Raw genomic sequence first — 15,493 nt, 5'->3', positions numbered from 1 at the left:
CCCCCAAAAAAAAATCTTAAAAAAAATAAAAATCATGATCCCAATCTAACAAGTGGATAGCTAAGCATACTGAAACATCAACAACTCTTCTTAGATTTATCTAAGGTCACAGGGAAACGGCTGCCTCCAGAATCGGAGAGACAGATAGAGTGAGAGAATCACAACTTAATAAAAAGTAGAAATCCACAATCTGAACCTCCCATGGGAAGCAGAAGGGGTAGGAAAATCTGAATTTCAGTTGATGCACTGCAGGAGGCTCAATGTGGACAAGTTTGAGAGTTAGAAGTATAGCAGGAACCAGTCATGAGAGGTTCCACAGTTCTTTGTTTTACCTCCAAGAGTTCTGTTGGGTCCTCATGGTGAGTTTCAAAGAGACCACCCACTATGATTCAGCAAGAAGGAAAAGGGAACCATTTTGAAATATGCCAGAATGTTCTGTTCTTAACATGGGCTTCTCTCTGGCTAAGCTATTTTTCCCGAACTTTCCCATCCAAAGGTTTCTCAAAGCCTAAGCAAATGATGGAAATATTCACATCCTTCTAGCCATCCTGGCACACGTAACAGAGAGAAAAATCTGAGAAACACAAGTGTAACTCACAGTCCAGGAACAGAGACCCACCAAAAACAAAGGCTTCATCTAGCAAAAGGAGAGAAGCCCAAGGTGCTATCAGAAATGAAACAGTGAACATCACTACAGTCCCCATGAATGTTAAAGTATAATAAAAGGATATTATGAAGAATTCCAAGTTATAAGCTAATGCAATAAAAACCCAGATATTTAGAGCCAGATTAATGTTATAAGCTAGATAGAGTAAGTCATGTCCTTAAATGATACAATCTACCAAAAGTCACACAAGAAGAAACAATTCAAGTAGGCATATATCTATTAAAGAAATCAAATTAATAAGCTATCTAAATCAAAAGTACCAGGCCCAGATGAATTACTGATGAGTTTTACCAAGCATTTAAGGAATTCATTTTGAGATGATAGAAGCAAAGAGAATGCTTCCCAACTCATTACATGTATGGGGCCAATACTATCTTCATATTCATACCAAAATAACATAAGAACATGACATGCAAGACTTCTCAGTAAAGTATTAGGAAAAAGTTGAACAATGCATGAAAAGAACCACACACCATGACAAAGTGAGATTTATTTCAGATAGGCAATATTCAAACATAAATCAATATGAAGCAGGAATTTGGCTTAGCAGTTAAGATATCAGAACGTCTGTGTACCTAGGTTCAGTTTCTAGCTCCAACTCTTGGTTCCAGCTTCCTGCTAATGCAGACACTGGGAGCTACTAGGAAAGAACTGGATGTCTGGGTTCCCCCACCTGGGAAACCTCAACTGGACACCCAGTTCCCAGCTTCAGCCCACCAGTTGTTGCGGGCACCTGAGAAGAGAAGCAGCAGAGACAAGTTTTCTCTCTTTCTCTCCTTCTTTCCCTTCCCTCTTCTCTACCTGTCAAATAGATATTTTTAGACTAAATCAACATGATTTACCATATTAACAGGCCAAAGAGGATAAATCACAATGATCATATCAATATAGAAAAGCAGTCGACAAATTCCATCCACTCATGATTTAAAAGAGGAAAACTAGGTGTATGAGATATAGTGAAGAACAATTTCAATTTGATAAGAAAAATTCACACACACACACAAGAAACCCTGCTAATATCACACTTGATGAGAAATCCAGTGTTTTCCCCCACTAAATGTGAAATAATATTTTTTACTTTATTTTGTGATGCTATTAAAATAACACTTGAGGGGCTCAGCGTGATAACCTAGTGGTTAAAGTCCTTGCCTTGCATGCACCAGGATCCATATGAGTGCCAATTCATGTCCTGGCTGCTTCACTTACCATCCAGCTCCCCGCTGGGAAAGCAGTAGAGGACATCCCAAAACCTTGGGACCCTCCATCCATGTGGGAGATCTGGAAGAAGCTCCTGGCTTCAGATCAATTCAGGAAGGACTCTACAAATTTTACTTTTTCCCAGCAGCCGCTCCATTTTGTAGAAATTTTAACCTGACACAAATTTTCTGGAGTATTGGTAAAGACTTCTTACAAAAGTCATCAAAAGCACATGCAGGCAAAGCCAAAATAAACAAATGGGACTAGTCAAACTAAGAAGCTTCTGTAGAGCAAAGGAAATGACCAACAAAGTAAAGAAGCAAAGACATTATGGGAAAAAAATCTTTGCACACTACATAACAGATAGGGGATTAATATATACAATCTATAAAGAGCTTCAGGAACTCACCAATGGCTAAACAAACAACCTTTTTTAAGCAATGGGTGGAGAAAATAAGCAGACATTTTTCAAAACAACAAATTCAAATAGCTAAAAAAAACATATGGAAAAATTCTCAGGCTACCTTACTACTAGTGTGTCTACAAATAAAAGCCACACTTAGGTTCTACCTAACTCCAGTGAAAACGGCTTACATTCAGAAATCAACTAACACCACCTGCTGGCATGGACGTAGGGAGAAAGGTACCCTACTCCACTGTTTGTGGGAATGTAGGCTAAGGCAGCCACTATGGAAGTCAATATGGAGAGTTCTAAGACAACTGAAAATTAATCTACCATATGACCCAGCTATCCCATTGCTAGGACTTTATCAAAAGGAAGTTAAATCTGCATATGTGAAAGCAAGCTGTATCCCTGTATTTAAGGCAGCACAATCTACAATATCAAAAACAACAACCCAGAAATCTGTCAAGAGAGGAATGGATAAAGGAACTGTGATAAATCTACCTTATGAGACACTACACAGCCATTAAAAAGAATGAAATCCTACCATTTGCAACAACATAGTCTCAACTAGAGACAATTATACTCAGTGAATTAAGCAAATCCCAAAAAGATAAATATCACATTTTCTCTCTGACATAAGGCAACATTCATACAAAATACAAGATCAACAGATATACAGGTAAACATGCACATGCACATATTCATCTAGAGGGATGTATAATAGAGATTATAATACCCAAATGTGAGGATACAACGCAGTACGCATCTCTACTTCCAAATCAAAGATGGCCTCCCATTGAAACAGTTAAATATATCTTGACAATAGGATACTGAACTTCCTCTCATTGTCCATATCTGCAATGTCAGGATGCACTAAATAGTAGAATTATGGACTTATGATTGAATAATGGAGACTAGTATACAGGAAAGTGAAAATACATTGCAGTATGCATCTCTACTTCCCCCAAAAAGGAGGGCTCCCAATGAAGCAGTTAAATATGTCTTGACAATATGATACTAGACGTTCTACCTATACCTACAGAACCATGATATATTTAAATAGCAGATTGTTAAACTAATAACTATTACTAAAGGACTATACTACTGTATAATATGGGGGAAAATAGTGAGAGGGGAAAACGGGAAGGGAGGAAGGGGAGGAGAAGGAGGAGGGAATTCTTATACCTATGAAATTATACCATAGAAACTAATAATAACAATTAAAAAAATATGACCAAAACTTCAACTTAAAAATGTTAATCTTTAATAATAGAAAATAGGGATATTTAAATAACTAAAAATGGAAGGTGATTGATGGTTGAATAAATACAATTCGGGCACAGCAGCATGGCCTAGCAGCTAAAGTCCTCGCCTTGAACACGCCGGGATCCCAAATGGGCGCCAGTTCTAATCCCAGCAGCTCCACTTCCCATCCTGCTCCCTGCTTGTGGCCTGGGAAAGCAGTCGAGGACAGCCCAAAGCCTTGGGACCCTGCACCCGCGTGGGAAACCTGGAAGAAGTTCCTGGATCCTGGCTCCGGATCGGCATAGTATTGGCCGTTGCACTCACTTGGGGAGTGAATCATTGGACGGAAGATCTTCCTCTCTGTCTCTCCTCCTCTCTGTATATCTGACTTTCCAATAAATAAATAAATCTTTAAAAAATAAATAAATAAATACAATTCAAGGCCCAGTGTGTTAGCCTAGCAGCTAAATCCTTACCTTGCAAGAGCTGAGATCCCAAAGGGGATTAGTTCATGTCCTGGCTGCTCCACTTCCCACTCTGATTGTGGTTTGGGAAAACAGTAGAGGGCAGCCAAAAGCCTTGGGACCCTAAATCCACCTGAACAATCCAAAAGAAGTTCCTGGCTTTGGAATCAGCTCAGCTCCAGAGGTTGTGGCCACTTGAGGAGTGAATCAGCCAATGAAAAATCTTTATCTCTCCTCTCTGTAAATCTAACTTTCCAGTTAAGTAAGTAAATAAATACATAAATAAATCTTTTTAAAAAGAAATACAACAAATGCTTGCAATGAAGGAATCTCAACTGAACTTGAACTGAGGTTATGCAGCAAGGTGGAGGAATCCACTATGGGGGGAGAGATGTGGGAGGGGTGGGGGGAATCCCCAGTGCCTATAAAACTGTATCACATAATACAGTGTTAATAACAATAAAAATTAATAAAAAATTTAAAAAAAGAAATACAACAATACAAAAGTGTTATTTTCAATTGACTTTAAATAGTCAGAGAAGAGTTGTTGAGGTTATGTTTCAAAGAAAGGGCAACATATAAAACTACCTGCCTTCCACTCCTCACTTATTCAAACGGGACATGAACTGACAGACTTCAGCCTCTTAACAATACTGGGTTATCGATGAGGGTATGACCTGGAGAGATTTTGAATAATATGAGTTGGGGGCAGGTGGTGGCTGTGTGTTTTGAAAGCCTTTTTCAGTGCACATTTCCTTACATCTGTTGATAGTAAAGGTGATATAGCCGTTTTTCATATAATTTCTATTTTAAACCCTTTTCATATTTCACTGCACAACAATAAAGTTCTCCTTTGAGAATACCTCATTTTCCTTCCTCCAAAAGTTGCAAAGCATCTTAAATAACGAGCAGCTTGCTGTGGCAATAACATTTCATCTCTACTTGGAGAAGTAACTCACAGAACTTTTCCCTGTGGCAAAAACAAAAATGTCATACACAGTGTTTATGCTAACTCTGGCATTTTACATGCTTGGGCTCGTTATTATACTCATTAATTGTGATTGTTAATAACACTTCTATTTATGTGATGACTTAACCTTTACAGATTTCAATCAAATGTTTCAAAAGCCAATGGAGGGTGAACCCAGAATGTAATAAGATGTGTCTCTGAGTGATTTTCCTCAATGTGAATCATGGTTGTGATTTAATTACTTTATTCTTAGCTGCTATGTAATAATACTATATCCATGGGGTGCAATGTGGTTTAATATAGTTGAACTATTGTAAGATTAGCTTGCATATTGATATTGAGGATGGGAAGGGGCAAAGTTTGATACACTGTTTTAATTTCCTCATCTAAAATTCAAGAAATTAACGGTTCCTTAAAATTATGTTTCAGAAAACTAGAGTTAAGTCAAGAAACAATGATTTAACTAGTGAATCTGATAAGATAAAACCAACTTTCATCAAATTTTGTGTGGTGATTGTAGAAATAGATACAAAAAGCAAGCTATGGAGATATTTTCTAGATACCCCCTTTTATGTAGATAATCTTAAAATAAGTAAAGAATAGAACATTTTAAGAAGGATTATTTTATAGCAAAAGTTGTTCCAGACTTAACCATGATCAGATAAACTGTAAAATCCAAAGAGATTAAAAATACAGTCATTTCTCTACTTTAATTGTTAGGAATACCAAGGTTCCCTAGAAGCATATTACTTTTGCCAACAGATAATTTGGGCCATTTTGCATAGTTATTTTGTCCTTGGTCACAGATCCCGCTGACATGAGGAACCTAAGCAAGTGCATTAGTTAGCGTCAGCTGTGTCTCTTTGTAGTTGTGGAATATTTAGTAAGCATTGTTCATGTCATTACATATTCTAAGCATAAAAGCAGAGCAACTACTTTCTTTTTCTTCCTTTTTCTCCTTTTAAAATATGTTTCTATACCTTACAAAGCATAATTACCTGTTGTTTAATGGAACCATCTGCTGGTAAAAATTGAAATGTTTCACAACTCCTCCTGTTGCTGAGGACGAAGTGAAACAGGCACATTTCCTCAGTGATGGAAATGCATAATGACTTCACATGGTAGAATAAAGGAAAGTCCTGAAACTGTTGGTAGGAAAGTAAATGTGTGTGTCCATTGCAGAAAACAGTAAGGAAATTGCTCAGAAAAAATTTAAAACTAGAACTACCACACATGATTCACTATTGGTTATATCACCAAAGATTATGAAATCTGTATGTCTGGAGATAGCTGCACTCCTGCTTTAGTTGCAACATTATTCACAACAGCCAACGTGAAAGGAAAAGGAAGAAAAGAAGGGAGAGAGAAAAGAGAGATGAAAAGAAAATGGAAGAGAATGGAAGGGAAGGGAAAGAAAAAAGAAAGAAGGGAGAAAGGGGGAGGGAAGTTCCAGAGAGTGAAGGGGAGACAGAAAGAGATCTACCTGCTGGTTCACTCCCCAAATGCCCACAGCATCCAAGGCAGGGCCAGGCCAACACCAGAATCTGGGAGCTTCATTCAGGTCTTCTATGAGGGTGGAAGGGGCCCAAGCACTTGGACTATTTTTTGTTTTGCCACTTTCCCCAGTCCATTAGTAGGAAACTGGGTCAGAAGGGAAACATCTGGATGGGATTCTGGCATCAAAGGCTGCAGCTTTACCTACTATGCCACAACACTGACCTATATAGCTTATTATTTTTGAAAACCTGTAAAAACCGACGTTTTGGTTAAGGGTGAAAAACACTGCAATTAAGGAAGTAATGAGAAAGAAACTATATAATTAGAAAGTCTTCCCTGACTACCCTAATGATTACTGGGGCTAGACAATGATCATCAATACCTATTTAGATAACAAAAAGTAGATTTTAAAAATATGGCTAAAAGTACACAACATCATTTATGAAGTGTTCACATGAAAAAACATTGAGTTTGAATCTATTTAAAAGGAAAAGAACATGTTAAATGAGATCATGGAAACATAGTTAGCAAAATCCAGATGACAGAACACTACAGTTCAGATAATTGCCTCTTTAGCAAATAAACTGCAAATGAGAGAGAGTGTAACTTTAAAAGATCATGAATCATTTTCCATACTGGTTTAAGTAAACAAACATTTTCATTTTTTTAAGATTTATTTTTTTATTATTATTATTATTTTTAATTGGAAAGGCAGATATACAGAGAGGAGAGACAGAGAGGAAGATCTTCCGTCCGATGATTCACTCCCCAAGTGAGCGCAACGGTCGACGCTATGCCAATCCAAAGCCAGGAGCCTCTTCCAGGTCTCCCACACGGGTGCAGGGTCCCAAAGCTTTGGGCCGTCCTCAACTGCTTTCCCGGGACACAGGCAGGGAGCTGGAAGGGAAGTGGGGCTGCTGGGATAGAATCGGTGCCCATATGGGATCCCGGGAGTGCAAGGCAAGGACCTTAACCACTTGTGCCACCGCGCCGGGCCCAACAAACATTTTCTTTAAAAAATTTTCAAAGACAATTTGGACAATTTGATCACAAAATATTTTAAAGTTTTAAATATTTTAAAATTATTTTCACTGTGTTAATGTGATAATATGTAGTTGTGTTTTCAAAAAACACACATATAACACATTATTTTTGTCATGGCTACTATAATGAATTACTGTATGCTGTGGGACTTGAATTAATATATATTGCTCACATTTCTGAAAACTGGAAGTCCAGGATTACAATGCCACACAACTAGATTGAAGGATGGTCCTCTTCTAGGTAGGAGACTACCAACTTGTAGTATTCTCATGTAGCAAAAAGAGGGCAACCTCTTAAACGGTACAAATCACCTTACAGAGGGCTCAACCCTCATGACCAATTGCCTTCCAAAGGCATTACCTCCAAACACTACCACACTGGGAATTAGATTTCAATACATGAATGTTAGGATGATACATTTGATGCTTGAATGATTAATATGCAGGATACAGCACTTACCAACAAATGCCAATGTAAGGTGGGCCATGGCACTCTGAGCTATAGCACCCACCAGTACACCTAACACCCAGGGAAGAATGGGGAGCCTATAGTGGGGCTTTGTGGAGGCTCCCCTGCTGGGTCACTGCTCCCACTGGCGAGCATGAGAACCAGGACAGGGGGAAGCCAGGCTGGACAGGGCTACAAAACCCATTGACCTGCAAGTGATCTTGGTTAAGGGAAAAGTCAGGCTCAGCTGCTGCATGCACGAGCCAAAGTAAGTCTGATCAGGCTTGCAAGTGCTGGGAAAGGGGGCAAGTCCTGTCAAGGCAGACTGCAGAACCATCTGGAGAATGTAAGATCTGGGGATGGGACTGGACCTAGTAGGGAAACTTTGGGTGCCGCTATGATGCAGCTCCCACCAGTGAGCATGAGAACCAGGGCTGGAGGTGGACATGGTTGGACAGGCGGTAAGACCAACTGGCATAAGGGTGGGATGGATAGTGGAGTAGGTTGGGCTAAGCTAGACTTCAACACCCACTGATGTATACAGAAGGCGAATGAAGAACAGATTGGACCAGTCTGCTGCATATACTGGCATGCACATGAGCCAGGGCTGGGGACAGGCCTCGTGGGAATTACTGGGGATTGTTCTGACTGGGCAGCATTTCCCACTGGTGTACATGAAGACCAAATGTGTGGTGGACTGGGTTGGGCTGGGCCACAGCATCCATTGGTTTATGTAAGAGATGGGACTGGAGACAGAACTGATCCAGCAACTGCAACTACCAGCGTGTGTGGAGACTGATTTGGGTGATGGACTGAGCTGGACCCCACACAGAATAGCACACACAGGAGTCAGATCTGGGGTCACCTCAGATGAACTTTCTTTGGGGACCACTCCCGCACTGTACATTGGACTCAGAACTCCCAACTGTGGGGAGAATTGCAGTATCTGTAGTCTGACCGTGGAATGCATGTTTCAGAACTTGGCCTCCTCAGTTGGTGAGAACGTTGCAGTGGACAGTATGTCCAGATGCACATGGGGGATATGACAGTCAATTGGGTCCTTCAGGGCACATCTGGTACCATGGCAGAGGAAGAACAGCAAAACAAATTGGACAACTCTCCCAGCCAAGCATTGATAGCAAGTATCTGGGAAAATGGAGATTCTGGGGTGGACTATATCAGCCAATGGGCCTTGGAAGGATTTCTTCATCATTGGAGCAAAGAAATCAATAGCATTTCAGAATTATCAAAACCACTTGAGCAGGACCCTTAGAGCATGCTTCACGTTGGGGACCCTGGGATGACATTGGGTGGCCATTCCCTATCCCTGGGTACTGAAGCAGTTAGGATACTGGGTACAGCTTCTACCATTTTCTTTCCCCTATCTCCAGATACTATAAGAAGAAAAAGAACATTGGAAACAAGGATTTCATCCATTTTCTCTTATTCTTGATGCACCACACCATACCTTAATCAATGGTCCACATGGGCATGTATTCTTCTCAACTATGTAAACATTATCAAACATTAAAAAAAAAAAAGGTAATCTATGAGGTATGCTGGCACTTGCAGGTGAAGGGCTAGCCAGTTGAGCCATGGCACTGGGTCTAATTATATATTTTTACATTTTTGATAGTTTGCAATTTTGCACAACAAAGTTAATATGTAAAACTCTCTGAGTTAAGAACATTTTGAGGGAAATAGCATGATAGCTCAGTGGCTAAATTCTTGTCTTGCACATGCCAGGATTCCCCATGAGTACCAATTCGTGCCCCGGCTGCTTCACTTCCCATCCAGCTCCCTGCTGGGGGCCTGAGAAAGCAGCAGATGATGGTCCAAGGCCTTGGGACCCTGTACCCATATGGGAGACCCAGAAGAAGCTCCTGGCTCCTAGCTTCAGATTGGCTCAGCTCCAGCCATTGTGACTATTCGGGGAGTAAACAAATAGATGAATCTTTCTCTCTGTATGTCCTCTCTGTAGATGTGCCCTTCCAATAAAAATTTTAAAAATTCTTAAAAAGAAAATTTTTTTGGATGCAACTCTCTAATCCCATTTCTTGCCTGATTTTTACACTAGCTAGGTTTCTCATTTCTTTCATGGCAATGTTTGGATTAAAATTCAGTAGTTTTACATTTAGTTATCGGAAAGCTTTCACTTTGAACCCATGTACACCCGTGATCCAGACTCAACGATCACACAGTCTTAGGCTATGTTGTTCCATCTATACCCTTTTTCACTTCTTGTCCCCCACACTCAATAATTTTGAACAAATACTTGACTTTAAATATAGGAGTGCAGGTCACTTTCTCATATACAGATTTCATTCCTTTGGATATATTCCCAGATGTGGAATAGTTGTGTCTTAGAGCAAATCAATTTTCAGTTCTCTTAGTATTCTCCACATTGCCTTCCAACATGGTTATACCAGCCTATACTCCCACTACCAGTGAAGGAGCCTCTCTCCCCGCATCCACACTAGCAGATGAAGAGTTCTGAATACAGGCCAATCTCACTGGAGTTAGGTGCAATCTCAATGTGTGTGGTTTTTTTTTTAAAGATTTATTTATTTTTACTTCAAAGCCAGATATGCAGAGAGGAGGAGAGACAGAAAGATCTAAGCTGATCCAAAGCCAGAAGCCTGGAACACCCGCTGGGTCTCCCACACAGGTGCAGGATCCCAAGGCCTCCGGCCATCCCCAACTGCTTTTCCAGGCTACAAGCAGGGAGCTGGATGGGAAGCAGGGCCACCTGGATCAGAACAAGTGCCCATATGGAATCCCAGAGCATGCAAGGCGAGGAATTTAGCCGCTAGGCTACCATGTCCTCTCAAAGTTTTTTCTTAATTACAAAATCAGATACACAGAGAGGAGGAGAGACAGAGAGGAAAATCTTCATCCGATGATTCACTCCCCAAGTGACCACAACAGCTGGAGCTGAGCCAATCCAAAGCCAAGTGCCCAGAGCCTCCCACAGGTCTCCCACACAGGTGCAGGGTCCCAAGGTTTTGGGCCATCCTCAACTGTCCTCCCAGACCACAAGCAGGGAGCTGGATGGGAAGCAGGGTCACCAGGATCAGAACCAGTGCCCATATGGGATCCGGGTGCATTCAAGGTGAGGACTTTAGCTACTAGGCTACCATGCCAGGCTCTCAATGTGGTTTTAAGCAACCCAGATGCTCATCAAAAAAGGAGTCGATAAAGAAACTGTGATACATCTACTCTATGGGATACTACTCAGCCATTAAAAAGAATGAAATTCTACCATTTGCAACAACATAGTCTCAACTAGAGACAATTATACTCAGTGAATTAAGCAAATCCCAAAAAGATAAATATCACATTTTCTCTCTGACATAAGGCAACATTCATACAAAATACAAGATCAACAGATATACAGGTAAACATGCACATGCACATATTCATCTAGAGGGATGTATAATAGAGATTATAATATCCAAATGTGAGGATACAACGCAGTACGCATCTCTACTTCCAAATCAAAGATGGCCTCCCATTGAAACAGTTAAATATATCTTGACAATAGGATACTGAACTTCCTCTCATTGTCCATATCTGCAATGTCAGGATGCACTAAATAGTAGAATTATGGACTTATGATTGTTTTTAACAGACTATATTATTGTAATAATACAGGGGAAATCAGTGGGAGGGAGGGGAAATGTCCTAGAGCCTATGTAACTGTATTATAAAATTTAAAATAAATAAATTTTTAAAACAATTTTAATATAATAATAATTAAAAATATTTAAAATTTTAAAAATACTTCAGGTTGTACACAATAAGCACAATCCTCAGAAATTATATGGGTTAAGAGAAATTGGGGCCCAGAATTCTCGGCACATCTAGAAATTATGTTCACAAGTGCTTGGGGATTCTGGAAGATTGTATTTCCCATCAATCTGCCCTCTATCCCTTTTGCATCTTAGCTTCGGGTTAACTTCACAGAACACACCACTCAGGAGGCTACACTGATTAATTTGACTACTAGATGCTAAAATTAAATCTGCTCAATTTATCTCAGACAGCATTTAATTATCTCTGCTGTTAAAATGACTCCAAATAACAGGATAAAGCTAACCTGCAATGTTGACCTCATTCATGCCTTCCAGGGTCCTGCAGTCAGATAGTTCCCAGGGGAGACCAGGAGACCTTTAGGCCAGCAGGATGTAATCTAGTCTCAAGCCAGCCTATGAGCCATTACAAACTTGGCAAGGAAGTTTACATTGACCTTCTGATCTCTGATGCCATTGCCAGTAATTACAAAGGACAATAGATGGACCAAAAAAACCCAAAAACCCTCTGTCCTGCATGAGGGACATTTTGTGCCCATCCTTATGAGCAAATGTCCAAGTCAAACAGACACAGATGACTCTTACTGGAATTTGTTGTGTTTAAACTTGATGTGAAGTTAGTCTGGCTAAATTCCAAGCCCTGTGCCAGGAACTGGTCATAGTTTCCTTTACCACATATGGGACAGCCCAAGATCCCGCAATCATCAGACAACACATGGATTTGTGACAGGATAAAACAAGGTTGGCCTGGTCCTGTATTTTTACATGTGTAAAGGAGTCCTTGTTTAGACCTGTGCTAACATCAGGTGCAGGGGCATACTTTAGAAACAGGCATTCCTACAGACTGACAACTTGTAGCTGCTGCTTGGCTTGGGACCCAGCATTGAATCTATGAAGCAAAGTTCCCTAATTATTCCCACCCTTGTACCTCCAAACATCTAAGGTGATGCAGCCTCAGGTGCCAGTATTGTTGCTTTCTAGCCCTGCCATAAAAACAGGGTATTCCATCCAACATGAAGTTTTAAAACCAGCTACTCTGGGTCTAACAGGGTGGCTCAATAACTAAATTCTTGCTTTGCACACACCAAGATCACATAGTAGTGCTGGTTCAAATCCTGGCTGCTTCACTACCTATCTAGTTCCCTGTTTGTAGCCTGAGAAAGCAATCGAGGATGGCCCAAAGCCTTGAGACCCTGCACCCACGTGGGAGACCCAGAAGAAGCTCCTGGCTCCTGGTTTCAGATCAAATGAGCTCCAGCCATTGTGGTCCCTTTGGGAGTGAACCACCAAACAGAACTTTCTCTCTGCCTCTCCTTCTATCTGTAAGACTGTCTTTCCAATAAAAATAAATAAATCTTTTAAAAATAAAAACAAAATCAGCTACTCCCATACAAACTTTTTTTTCCGGGCAGATTTAAATACAAGAAAGATGTAGGAGGCAGAATAAGGAAACTTCTAAATATGGTAAGAACTGCACTTCTGTGTGTTTTTGTTTCATCTGTGGACAAAACTGACATACAGGTTTTTACAACCCAGAACTCATCGACCAGTATGAGCTTTGATATATGCAAGCAAGAATAGGATTACTAAAAACAGAAAAGTAGTTCTATAAATGTGATTAAATTAAGCATCTTGGGGGGGTGCCTTTGAATATTGAAATGGGTCCAATGTAATCACACAGATTGTTTTTTTAAGATTTACTGATTTGTATTGTAAAGTCAGATATACATAGAAGAGAGAGAGAGAGGAAGATCTTCCATCTGTAGACTCACTCGCCAAGTGGCTGCAATGGCCGGAGTTGTGGCGATACAAAGCCAGGAGCCTCCTTCAGGTCTCCCACACTGGTGCAGGGTCCCAAGGCTTTTTGGACCATCCTCAACTGCTCTCCCAGGCCACAAGCAGGGAGTTGGACAGGAAGTGGAGCTGCCATGATTAGAACCAGCATCAATATGGGATCCCGGTGTGTGCAAGGCAAGGACTTTAGCTGCTAGGCTACCGTGCCAGGCCCTGCAGAGATTCTTATAAACGAGGAAAACGAGCTCAGAGTCAGAGAATGTGATAGAGCAATAGCAGAGTCAGAGATGTGAACATGCTGCATTGCGGGCCTTGAAGATGGAGGGGGTGGGCACACGCTGAGGAATACATGTAGTCTGTGGAAGCTAGAAAGGGTAAAGGAAAGCCTTCTCTCACAGAGACCCCAGAAGGAGTGCAGCCCTGTCAACACTGTGCCATTGGAATCCATGTCAGATTTCTGAGTTTCAGAACTCCAAGACAATTGCTTTCAAGTTTGTGCCGTTCTAAGCTACTGTGATTCTGATAACTTGCTAAAGCAATATTAGCAAATTAGTCCAAGGACAAAGATATGTTTACAAAATTTGCAGCAACTCACTGACTTTCCTTCTTATATGAACCATTACAAGAGAACGCGGAACACTTTGCTGAGTGCACCAGGATTACCAGTATGCACCAGGAGATGGTTATCTTCACGTTGGACCATGTCAGTCCAACAAAGAATCTAGGTGACTAGAGCCAAAAGTAATTTTAATTAGGTCACCTGTGAAAGATAGAAGTATCTACTGCTGAAAGGTCAGAATTTATACACAAAACAGACTAGTCTGAAGTTGCCACCAAAAAAATTACCTCTCTGAGGACTGCAGCTGTAAGTCTGTTCCTTTTAAGGGTTCACCTTCTCTTTGCTAGATCATTGGGAAGGAATGGAAATTCCGTCTCTAAATGCCACTGTCTGTGACTGGAAGAATTCCATCTGGCTTCATAAGCATGCACAGCATGAATATCAATATACGTGCAGCAGTGAAGACACAACAACACCTTAAGTTGGTTCTGAAGCTGTTCCCTACAAACTCACCTTGATTTTCCTGCTTCGTGAAAAATGTCACCCAAACTAAATCAATTGAATTTTGGGTGCTTTTTCCCCAACAGTGTTGACATCTGGGACCAGATAAATGTTTTTAGGGGCTATTCTGTGCATTTTAGATATTTAGCAATGTTTCTGCTTTTATCCACTGGATGACAGTAGAAATCACCCCACCTCCATTTGAGACGTTAGGAAATGTCTCCAATCATTGCCACATGCATTAGGGGGTGGGAATTGCTCTGAGAACCCCTGCCCTATGGGAGCAGAGCCAAGACATCAAACAGCATTATTAAGCTCTCGAGTAACAGCTTTGGGACGTGCAAGAAGTAAAGGAAGCCTGGGCATGGGAAGAGGACACAGACTGTGAAAAATGGTTCCTTTTAACCTTTTGCTTCCTCAAACCCAGCTCCATGAAAATTCCCTTGCATGTATCCTTGCCATTTCCCCATCCTTGCCATCCCCGTATAGTTGGATGTGCCTTTGGATACTCTCGTGCTCAGCAGCCGCTCCCTCCAGGGAACTGGGTAGGGTTATGACAGGCACTCAGCATGTGAGTCCCTTGCCTCCCTGAACCTCCCCCAGCACATTGAGCTTTCCCCATGGAGCAGCAGAGGCCAGGATACAGGAGGTACACAGGGGGAGAACAGTTCCATGCCAAGAACCAAGGCCTGTGCCGACTTGCAGCTTGAAGCAGTTACAGATGCTTTTCTACTCAATGAAAGAGACATCTGCTTAGGGTTCACCTAAAGGTCTACTCCCTACAGGTGCCATCACTGATTTAGGTTCTAACAGATACGGGCACATGTGCTGGCTGGTTCTCCAAGAGTTTCCCTTCCTCCTGCTTCCCAGGAGAATGAATACAACCAAAA

General features: G+C 41.0%; 1 non-coding gene across 1 annotated transcript; it reads left to right on the top strand.

Moving 5' to 3' along the window:
• Window positions 1–13,221: 13,221 nt before the first annotated feature.
• On the top strand, window positions 13,222–13,326 carry LOC121145167. Its single transcript, XR_005881964.1, has one exon. It is a non-coding gene; the product is annotated as a small nucleolar RNA SNORA40 (small nucleolar RNA).
• Window positions 13,327–15,493: the final 2,167 nt, after the last annotated feature.

The sequence above is a fragment of the Ochotona curzoniae genome, unplaced genomic scaffold, assembly GCF_017591425.1.
Source record: "Ochotona curzoniae isolate NIBS_2020 unplaced genomic scaffold, NIBS_Ocur_1.0 scaffold_3208, whole genome shotgun sequence".
Classification (NCBI taxonomy): Eukaryota; Metazoa; Chordata; class Mammalia; order Lagomorpha; family Ochotonidae; genus Ochotona; species Ochotona curzoniae.
This window is presented reverse-complemented; position numbering and strand designations above follow the sequence as displayed.